Source organism: Eubalaena glacialis, chromosome 9 (assembly GCF_028564815.1).
Source record: "Eubalaena glacialis isolate mEubGla1 chromosome 9, mEubGla1.1.hap2.+ XY, whole genome shotgun sequence".
NCBI lineage: Eukaryota > Metazoa > Chordata > Mammalia > Artiodactyla > Balaenidae > Eubalaena > Eubalaena glacialis.
This window is the reverse complement of record NC_083724.1, coordinates 73,221,244-73,233,953: the sequence shown is the minus strand read 5'-3', so window position 1 is coordinate 73,233,953 and position 12,710 is coordinate 73,221,244.

Sequence of the window (12,710 nt, the reverse complement as noted above, 5' to 3'; positions counted from 1 at the left end):
CGAATCATCCCAAATTGAGGAGGTGGATTTTGGGAGCAACGATATATATATATATTTCCCTTTTTCTCTTTTTGGGAGTATGCACGTGTATGCTTCCGTGTGCGATTTTGTCTGTATAGCTTTGCTTTTACCATTTGTCCTAGGGTTCTGTCTGCCCGTTTGTTTTTTTAAATTACTTAAAAATTTTTTTTCTTAATAATTGTTTTTTATTTTAATAACTTTATTTTATTTTACTTTACTTTATTTTATCTTCTTCTTTCTTTCCTCCTTTCCTCCTTCCCTCCTTCCTTCCTTCCTTTCTTTCTTTCTTTTCTCCCTTTTATTCTGAGCCATGTGGATGACAGGCTCTTGGTGCTCAAGCCAGGCATCAGGCCTGTGCTTCTGAGGTGGGAGAGCCAAGTTCAGGACACTGGTCCACAAGAGACCTCCCAGCTCCACGTAATATCAAACAGCGAAAATCTCCCAGAGATCTCCTTCTCAATGCTAAGACCCAGCTCCACTCAATGACCAGCAAACTACAGTGCTGGACACCCTATGCCAAACAACTAGCAAGACAGGAACACAACCCCATCCATTAGCAGAGAGGCTGCCTAAAATCATAATAAGGCCACAGACACCCCAAAACACACCACCAGACGTGGACCTGCCCATCAGAAAGACAAGATCCAGCCTCATCCACCAGAACACAGGCACTAGTCCTCTCCACCCGGAAGCCTACACAACCCACTGAACCAACCTTAGCCACTGAGGACAGACACCAAAAACAACGGGAACTACGAACCTGCAGCCTGCGAAAAGGAGACCCCAAACACAGTAAGTTAAGCAAAATGAGAAGACAGAGAAACACACAGCAGATGAAGGAGCAAGGTAAAAACCCACCAGACCTAACAAATGAAGAGGAAATAGGCAGTCTACTTGAAAAAGAATTCAGAATAATGATGGTAAAGATGATCCAAAATCTTGGAAATAGAATGGAGAAAAATACAAGAAACATTTAACAAGGACCTAGAAGAACTAAAGAGCAAACAAACAATGAAGAACAACACAATAAATGAAATTAAAAATTCTCTAGAAGGAATCAATAGCAGAATAACTGAGGCAGAAGAAAGGATAAGTGACCTGGAAGATAAAATAGTGGAAATAACAACTTCAGAGCAGAATAAAGAAAAAAGAATGCAAAGAATTGAGGACAGTCTCAGAGACCTCTGGGACAATATTAAATGCACCAACATTCGAATTATAGTGGTCCCAGAAGAGGAAGAATAAAAGAAAGGGACTGAGAAAATATTTGAAGAGATTATAGTTGAAAACTTCCCTAATATGGGAAAGGAAATAGTTAATCAAGTCCAGGAAGCACAGAGAGTCCCATACAGGATAAATCCAAGGAGAAACACGCCAAGACACATATTAATCAAACTATCAAAAATTAAATACAAAGAAAAAATATTAAAAGCAGCAAGGGAAAAACAACAAATAACATACAAGGAATCCCCATAAGGTTAACAGCTGATCTTTCAGCAGAAACTCTGCAAGCCAGAAGGGAGTGGCAGGACATATTTAAAGTGATGAAGGAGAAAAACCTACAGCCAAGATTACTCTACCCAGAAAGGATCTCATTCAGATTTGATGGAGAAATTAAAACCTTTACAGACAAGAAAAAGCTAAGAGAATTCAGCACCACCAAACCAGCTTTACAACAAATGCTAAAGGAACTTCTCCAGGCAGGAAACACAAGAGAAGGAAAAGACCTACAATAACAAACCCAAAACAATTAAGAAAATGGTAATAGGAACATACATATTGATAATTACCTTAAATGTAAATGGATTAAATGCTCCAACCAAAAGACATAGATTGGCTGAATGGATACAAAAACAAGAGCCATATATATGCTGTCTACAAGAGATCCACTTCAGACGTAGGGACACATACGGACTGAAAGTGAGGGGATGGAAAAAGATATTCCATGCAAATGGAAATCAAAAGAAAGCTGGAGTAGCAATTATCATATAAAACAAAATAGACTTTAAAACAAAGACTATTACAAGAGACAAAGAAGGACACTACATAATGATCAAGGGATCAATCCAAGAAGACGATACAACAATTGTAAGTATTTTTGCACCCAACATACGAGCACCTCAATGCATAAGGCAAATACTAACAGCCATAAATCATAGTAGGGGACTTTAACACCCCACTTTCACCAATGGACAGATCATCCAAAATGAAAATAAATAAGGAAACACAAGCTTTAAATGATACATTAAACAAGATGGACTTCATTGATATTTATAGGACATTCCACCGAAAAACAACAGAATACACATTTTTCTCAAGTGCTCATGGAACATTCTCCAGGATAGATCATATCTTGGGTCACAAATCAAGCCTTGGTAAATTTAAGAAAATTGAAATCATATCAAGTATCTTTTCCGATCACAACGCTATGAGACTAGATATCAATTACAGGAAAAGATCTGTAAAAAATACAAACACATGGAGGCTACACAATACACTACTTAATAACGAAGTGATCACTGAAGAAATCAAAGGGTAAATCAAAAAATACCTAGGAACAAATGACAATGGAGACACGACGACCCAAAACCTATGGGATGCAGCAAAAGCAGTGCTAAGAGTGAAGTTTATAGAAATACAAGCCTACCTCAAGAAACAGGAAACATCTCGAATCAACAACCTAACCTTGCACTTAAAGCAATTAGAGAAAGAAGAACAAAAAAACCCCAAAGCTAGCAGAAGGAAAGAAATCATAAAGATCAGATCAGAAATCAATGAAAAAGAAATGAAGGAGACAATAGCGAAGATCAATAAAACTAAAAGCTGGTTCTTTTGAGAAGATAAACAAAATTGATAAACCATTAGCCAGACTCATCAAGAGAAAAAGGGAGAAGACTCAAATCAATAGAATTAGAAATGAAAAAGGAGAAGTAACCACTGACACTGCAGAAATACAAACGATCATGAGAGATTACTACAAGCAACTCTAGGCCAATAAAATGGACAACCTGGAAGAAATGGACAGATTCTTAGAAATGCACAACCTGCCGAGACTGAACCAGGAAGAAATAGAAAATATGAACAGACCAATCACAAGCACTGAAATTGACACTGTGATTTAAAATCTTCCAACACACAAAAGCCCAGGACCTGATGGCTTCACAGGCGAATTCTATCAAACATTTAGAGAAGAGCTAACACCTATCCTTCTCAAACTCTTCCAAAATATTGCAGCGGGAGGAACACTCCCCAACTCATTCTACGAGGCCACCATCACCCTGATACCAAAACCAGACAAAGATGTCACAAAGAAAGAAAACTACAGGCCAATATCACTGATGAACATAGATGCAAAAATCCTCAACAAAATACTAGCAAACAGAATCCAACAGCACATTAAAAGGATCATACACCATGATCAAGTGGGGTTTATTCCAGGAATGCAAGGATTCTTCGATATACGCAAATCAATCAACGTGACACACCATATTAACAAATTGAAGGAGAAAAACCATATGATCATCTCAATAGATGCAGAGAAAGCTTTCGACAAAATTCAACACCCATTTATGATAAAAGCCCTGCAGAAAGTAGGCACAGAGGGAACTTTCCTCAACATAATAAAGGCCATATATGACAAACCCACAGCCAACATTGTCCTCAATGGTGAAAAACTGAAACCATTTCCACTAAGATCAGGAACAAGACAAGGTTGCCCACTCTCACCACTATTATTCAACATAGTTTTGGAAGTGTTAGCCACAGCAATCAGAGACGAAAAAGAAATAAAAGGAATCCAAATCAGAAAAGAAGAAGTAAAGCTGTCACTGTTTGCAGATGACATGATACTATACATAGAGAATCCTAAAGATGCTACCAGAAAACTACTAGAGCTAATCAATGAATTTGGTAAAGTAGCAGGATACAAAATTAATGCACAGAAATCTCTTGCATTTCTATACACTAATGATGAAAAATCTGAAAGTGAAATTAAGAAAACACTCCCGTTTACCATTGCAACAAAAAGAATAAAATATCTAGGAATAAACCTACCTAAGGAGACAAAAGACCTGTATGCAGAAAATTATAAGACACTGATGAAAGAAATTAAAGATGATACAAATAGATGGAGAGATATACCATGTTCTTGGATTGGAAGAATCAACATTGTGAAAATGACTCTACTACCCAAAGCAGTCTACAGATTCAATGCAATCCCTATCAAACTACCACTGGTACTTTTCACAGAACTAGAACAAAAATTTCCACAATTTGTATGGAAACACAAAAGACCCCGAATAGCCAAAGCAATCTTGAGAACGAAAAATGGAGCTGGAAGAATCAGGCTCCCTGACTTCAGACTATATTACAAAGTTACAGTAATCAAGACAGTTTGGTACTGGCACAAAAACAGAAATATAGATCAATGGAACAGGATAGAAAGCCCAGAGATAAACCCACACACATATGGTCACCTTATTTTTGATAAAGGAGGCAAGCATATATAGTGGAGAAAAGACAGCCTCTTCAATAAGTGGTGCTGGGAAAATTGGATAGGTACATGTAAAAGTATGAAATTAGAACACTCCCTGACACCATACACAAAAATAAACTCAAAATGGATTAAAGACCTAAGTGTAAGGCCAGACACTATCAAACTCTTAGAGGAAAACATAGGCAGAACACTCTATGACATAAATCACAGCAAGATCCTTTTTGACCCAGCTCCTAGAGAAATGGAAATAAATACACAAATAAACAAATGGGACCTAATGAATCTTAAAAGCTTTTGCACAGCAAAGGAAACTACAAACAAGATGAAAACACAACCCTCAGAATGGGAGAAAATATTTGCAAATGAAGCAACGGACAAAGGATTAATCTCCAAGATTTACAAGTAGCTCATGCAGCTCAATAACAAAAAAACAAACAACCCAATCCAAAAATGGGCAGAAGACCTAAACAGACATTTCTCCAAAGAAGATATACAGATTGCCAACAGACACATGAAAGAATGCGAAACACAAGCTTTAAATGATACATTAAACAAGATGGACTTCATTGATATTTATAGGAGATTCCATCCAAAAACAACAGAATACACCTTTTTCTCAAGTGCTCATGGAACATTCTCCAGGATAGATCATATCTTGGGTCACAAATCAAGCCTTGGTAAATTTAAGAAAATTGAAATCGTATCAAGTATCTTTTCGACCACAATGCTATGAGACTAGATATCAATTACAGAAAAAAATCTGTAAAAAACACAAGCACATGGAGGCTAAACAATACACTTCTTATTACCAAGAGATCACTGAAGAAATCAAAGGGGAAATCAAAAAATACCTAGAAACAAATGACAATGAAAACACGACGACCCAAAACCTATGGGATGCAGCAAAAGTAGTTCAAAGAGGGAAGTTTATAGCAATACAATCTTACATTAAGAAACAAGAAACATCTCAGATAAACAACTTAACCTTACACCTAAAGCAATTAGAGAAAGAGGAACAAAAAACCCCCAAAGTTAGCAGAAGGAAAGAAATCATAAAGATCAGATCAGAAATAAATGAAAAAGAAATGAAGGAAACGATAGCAAAGGTCAATAAAACTAAAAGCTGGTTCTTTGAGAAGATAAACAAAATTGATAAACCATTAGCCAGACTCATCAAGAGAAAAAGGGAGAAGACTCAAATCAATAGAATTAGAAATGAAAAAGGAGAAGTAACCACTGACACTGCAGAAATACAAAAGACCATGAGAGATTACTACAAGCAACTATATGCCAATAAAATGGACCATCTGGAAGAAATGGCCAAATTCTTAGAAATGCACAACCTTCCAAGACTGAACCAGGATGAAATAGAAAATATAAACAGACCAATCACAAGCACTGAAATTGAGATTGTGATTAAAAATCTTCCAACAAAAAAGCCCAGGACCAGATGGCTTCACAGGCGATTTCTATCAAACATTTAGAGAAGAGTTAACACCTATCCTTCTCAAACTCTTCCAAAATATAGCAGAGGGAGGAACACTCCCAAACTGATTCTATGAGGCCACCATCACCCTGATACCAAAACCAGACAAAAATGTCACACAGAAAGAAAAGTACAGGGCAATATCACTGATGAAAATGGATGCAAAAATCGTCAATAAAATACTAGCAATCAGAATCCAACAGCACATTAAAAGAATCATATACCATGATCAAGTGGAGTTTATCTCAGGAATGCAAGGATTCTTCAATGTATACAAATCAGTCAAAGTGATACACCATATTAACAAAGTGAAGGAGAAAAACCATATGATCATCTCAAAAGATGCAGAAAAAGCTTTTGACAAAATTCAACACCCATTTATGATAAAAGCCCTGCAGAAAGTAGGCATAGAGGGAACTTACCTCAACATAATAAAGGCCATATATGACAAACCCACAGCCAACATTGTTCTCAATGGTGGAATAATGTAACCATTTTCACCAAGATCAGGAAGAAGACAAGGTTGCCCAATCTCACCACTATTATTCAACATAGTTTTGGAAGTTTTTGCTACAGAAATCAGAGAAGAAAAAGAAATAAAAGGAATCCAAATCGGAAAAGAAGTAAAACTGTCACTGTTTGCAGATGACATGATACTATACATAGAGAATCCTAAAGACACTACCAAAAAACTACTAGAGCTAATCAATGAATTTGGTAAAGCAGCAGGATAGAAAATTAATGCACAGAAATCTCTTGCATTTCTATACACTAAAGATGAAAAATCTGAAGGAGAAATTAAGGAAACACTCCCATTTCCCACTGCAACAAAAAGAATAAAATACCTAGGAATAAACCTGCCTAAGGAGACAAAAGACCTGTAGGCAGAAAACTATATGACACTGATGAAAGAAATTAAAGATGACACAAACGGTTGGAGAGATATACCATGTTCTTGGACTGGAGGAATCAACACTGTGAAAACGACTATACTACCCAAAGCAATCTACAGATTCAATGCAATCCCTATCAAACTACCAATGGCATTTTTCACACAACTAGAACAAAAAATTTCACAATTTGTACGGAAACCCGAAGAGCCAAAGCAATCTTGACAAAGAAAAACGGAGCTGGAGGAATCAGGCTCCCTGACTTCAGAGTATACTACAAAGCTACAGTAATCAAGACAGTATGGTACTGGCACAAAAACAGAAATATAGATCAATGGAACAGGAAAGACCAGAGATAAACCCACGCACAGATGGTCACCTTATTTTTGATAAAGGAGGCAAGAATATACAATGGAGAAAAGACAGCCTCTTCAATAAGTGGTGCTGGGAAAACTGGACAGCTACATGTAAAAGAATGAAATTAGAACACTCCCTCACACCATACACAAAAATAAACTCCAGATGGATTAATGTCCTAAATGTAAGGCAAGACACTATAAAACTCTTAGAGGAAAACATAGGCAGAACACTGTATAAGGCAAATCACAGCAAGATCCTTTTTGACCCACCTCCTAGACAAATGGAAATAAAAACAAAAATAAACAAATGGGACCTAATGAAACTTAAAAGCTTTTGCACAGCAAAGGAAACCATAAACAAGATGAAAAGACAACCCTCAGAATGGGAGAAAATATTTGCAAACGAAGCAACTGACAAAGGATTAATCTCCAAAATACACAGGCAGCTCATGCAGCTCAATATCAAAAAAACAAACAACCCAATCCAAAAAATGGGCAGAAGACCTAAACAAACATTTCTCCAAAGAAGATATACAGATTGCCAACAAACACATGAAAGGATGCTCAACATCACTAATCGTTAGAGAAATGCAAATCAAACCAACAGTGTGGTATCAACTCACACTGGTCAGAATGGCCATCATCAAAAAATCTATAAGCAATAAATGCTGGAGAGGCTGTGGAAAAAATGGAACCCTCTTGCACTGTTGGTAGGAAAGTAAATTGATACAGCCACTATGGAGAACAGTATGGAGGTTCCTTAAAAAACTAAAAATAGAACTACCATATGACCCAGCAATCCCACTACTGGGCATATACCCTGAGAAAACCATCATTCAAAAAGAGGCATGTACCACAATGTTCATTGCAGCTCTATTTACAATAGCCCGGACATGGAAGCAACCTACGTGTCCATTGACAGATGAATGGATAAAGAAGATGTGGCACATATATACATTGGAATATTATTCAGCCATATAAAGAAACGAAATTGAGTTATTTGTAGTGAGGTGGATGGACTTAGAGTCTATCATACAAAGTGAAGTAAGTCAGAAAGAGAACAACAAATACTGTATGCTAACACATATATATGGAATCTAAAATTAAAATAAAAAGGTTCTGAAGAACCTAGCGGCAGGACAGGAATAAAGACGCAGACGTAGAGAGTGGACTTGAAGGACATGAGGAGGGGGAAGGGTAAGCTGGGATGAAGTGAGAGAGTGGTGACATGGACATATATACACTACGAAATGTAAAATAGATAGTGGGAAGCAGCCGCATAGCACTGGGAGATCAGCTCGGTGCTTTGTGACCACCTAGAGGGGTGGGATAGGGAGGGTGGGAGGGAGATGCAAGAGGGAGGAGATATGGGGATATATGTATATGTATAGCTGATTTACTTTGTTATAAAGCAGAGACTAACACGTCATTGTAAAGCAATTATACTCCAATAAAGATGTTTTTAAAAAAAAAGCAAAGAAAAGGGTCGTATGTGGGGTGATTCTAAAGGATGTAGGATTTCTTTATGAGGTGATGAAAATGTTCTAAAATTGACTGGAGGATGTTGCATATATCTGTGAATATTCTATAAACTATTGAATTGTATACTTTAAATGGGCTAATTGTATGGTATATGAATTATATCTCAGTAAAATTAAAAAAAAAAAAAAGAACCAGAAGGGAAGAAGTAAAACTGTCACTATTTGCAGATGACATGATATTTTATATAGAAAACCCTTAAGTCTCCAACGAAAAACTATTAGAATAGATGAACTCAACTAATTTGCAGGATTCAAGATTAATATACAGAAACCTGTTGCTTTTCTATACACTAGTAATGAACTATCAGAAAGAGAAAGTAAAAAGCCAACCCTGTTTAAAATCACATCAAAAAGAAGAAAATACCTAGGAATAAACTTGACCTAAGAGGTGAAAGACCTATACTCTGATAAGTATAAAACACTGATGAAGCAAATTGAAGATGATACAAAGAAATGGAAAGATATCTTGTGCTCTTTGATTGAAAGAATTAATATTTGTTAAAATGCCCATACTACTCAAAGCAATCTATAGATTTAATACAATCAATCCCTATCAAAATACCAATGACATTTGTCACAGAACTAGAACAAATAATTCTGAAATTCTCATGGAACCATGGAACACCCCGAATTGCCAAAGCAATCTTGAGAAAAAGGAACAAAGCTGGAAGTATCACCCTCCCAGACTTCAAACTATACTACAAAGTTACAGTAAGAAAAACAGCATGGTACTGGCACAAAAACTGACACATAGATCAATGAAACAGGATAGAGAGCCCAGAACTAAACCCACATGCTCATGTTGAATTAATCTATAACAAAGTTGGCAAGAATATACAATGGAGAGAAGACAGTCTCTTCAATAAGAAAACTTACTGGGAAAACTGGGCAGCTATATGTAAAACAATGAGATTAGAACCATTTACTCACATCGTATACAAAAATAAACTCAAAATGGAGTAAAAACCTAAATGTAGACCTGAAACAATAAAACTCCTAGAAGAGAATATAGGCAGAACACTCTTTTACAAAAATCATAGCAATTGTTTTTTGTTCTGTCTGTTAAGGCAAAAGAAATAAAAGCAAAAATAAACAAATGGGACTTATTTAAACTTAAAACCTTTTGCACAGCAAAGAAAACCATTAACAAAATGAAAAGAAAACTGACAGAATGGCAGAAAATATTTGCAAGTGATATGACCAACAAGGGGTTAATATCCAAAATATATAAACAGCTCATAAAACTCAGTATCAAAAAACCAAACAACCCAATCAAAAAACGGACAGAATACTTGCATAGACATTTTTCCAAAGAGAACATACAGGTGGTTAACAAGCACATGAAAAGATGCCCAACATTGCTAACTGTTAGAGAAATGGAAATCAAAACAATGAGATTATCACATCACACCTGCCAGAGTGGATATCACCAAAAAAGTCTATTAATAACAAATATTGGCGAGGATGTGGAGAAAAGGAAACCTGTGTATACTGTTGGTCAATGTAAATTGGTACAGCTACTGTGGAAAACAGTATGGAGGTTCCTCAAAAAATTTAAAAAAGAACTACCATATGATCCAGCATTTCCACTCCTGGGTATATAACCGGAAAAAAAAATAAAAACACTAATTCAAAAAGATACATGCACCTCAGTGTTCATAGCAGCACTATTTATAATGGCCAAGGTATAGAAGCAACCCAAGTGTCCATTAACAGATGAATGGATAAAGAAGATATGGTATATACACACAATGGATTATCACTCAGCCATAAAAAAAAATGAAATTCTGCCATTTGAAGCAATGTGTCTAGATTTAGAGAATATTATGCTTCATGAAATAAGTCAGACAGAAAAAAACCAAATACTGTGTGATATCACTTGTATGTGTAATCTAAAAAATAAAACGAATGTATATGCAAAAGAGAAACAGACTTACAGATATAGAAAACAAACTAGTGGTTACCAGTGGGGAGAGGGAAGGGAGGAGGGGCAAGATAGAAATATGGAATTAAGTGATATAAACTACTGTGTATAAAATAGATAAGCAACAAGGATATACTTTACAGCACAGGGAATTATAGCCATTATTTTGTAATAATTTTAATGGAGTGTAATGTATAAAAATACTGGATCACTATGCTGTACATCTGAAACATATTATAAATCAACTATACTTCCATTAAAAAATTAACCGTCAAAAAACTGAGGTTTTGGTAACCTTTTTATATAATATCTCTAAAAATTAACAATGTAAAATAAACAAGTAACAACATTCCAAGTAAAGCATCTCAGAAATCAGCTGTAGGGAAATATGCAGACCCTGCTGATACGGGACAGTATAGGTTTTCATTGCTGATTACAGCAAAGAGCAAATATAGTTCTTTGAAAAACAGGTATTATTTAAGTTACAAAGAATTAGACAATATGGCAAAGCTAATTTAGTATTTGCTTGTTTAAGAGACATTTTCCTTCCCTTCCCTAGCTGTCTTCTGTATATCACACCCATATAACAAATAGCCCTTGCCCTTCAGGTCTAAGAGGCTGGATTTTAGTCCTAAAAGTGTGATACTGTGCAAGGCACTTAAACTCTCTGAACCTTCACTCCTCCTCATCAAAATAGGGTTAATAACTTTTCATAAGGTTTGTGGATTAAACAAGGTAAGGTATGCAAAGTTCCTGCCATATAGCCTGGCATGTACGCTCAGTGCCCAGTAAGTATCTTTCCTCCATCTTCATTTTAAGAAAATAGAAAATATGCATATCTTGTTACCTTATGACTTTAAATGTGCCCTCTTGGTCAATCCTCATAGCACTCCCTTCAATAGATAGACCTCAAACAAATTTCAGTATACCAACTCCAAAATGTTTTGCAGTAGTTCTCAAAACTGAGAAATAAACAGCCACCATTTAAAAGAGGGGTGCTGGGAAATAACATGGATTAACTAAAGCACAAGTGCTCAGTGGTCACCTAAGCACTTAAGTTACAAAAATGCAGTACCAAAAATAAAATGCTGCCTCTTCTGGTCATGACTCACAACAATGCAATTGCAAAGACAATTGCAAATTTGGTCACACGTCAAGTGGAAAGTTAAAAAACTGGCCATCCAAGTAGGCCAGGTTAAGTTAGTATTAATTTTTAAAGTCATTTTGAAAATTAAAACATGAAACTTTCCAGTCCTCAAAGCTCTTATGGGTTCCCTGAAAAGATGTCATCATAGATACCAAAGTTTCATAGGAACAGCATTTTGTATTTTTCTAAAAAGCATATTCAAGTCTTCAGGGGCTAGAGCTGAAACTGAACTGTACCACATTTTACAATTAGCATCTTTATCCCTATTTAAGATGCATTTTAATGCAAGTAAAAATCACTGCTTTGAAGAAAGCAGGGTAAAAGGAATGATGAAAACACAGTTCACTTTATACTTTATTCCTATTTCTGAATTTATGTTTTGCTGTCTTTTTGCAATCATTGCTTGGGAATTTGGGTAATCCAGGGTCATAATCAAACCTATGCAACTAAGCCAGGGATATGACAGAACGTATCCCCATGTATAAGGAAATAGGGAATGGTAGGAACTGCGGTGAACTAAAGAGGGGGCAACCTCCATCCAGTTCCCAGTTAGGATAACCACAGAAAACACATGAACCAGTGTTCCAAATCTTCTATTTTTTATTTTATGCAAGAACTAGAATTTCACATAAAACTTGATTTTCCAAAGATGCAACAATTTCAATTAAAAAAACACAGCACTATGCAAACTAAAGAAAACATATCTGTGAGCCAAATTCACCTTCAGACCCAATTGTGACTACCAATATTTACGGACAATTGAGTTTGGGATGGAGACACATAATGGAAGTTGAAGGAGATTACGAACAGTTTAACTCACCCCTTTCTTTCCTACACCCCATCTCTC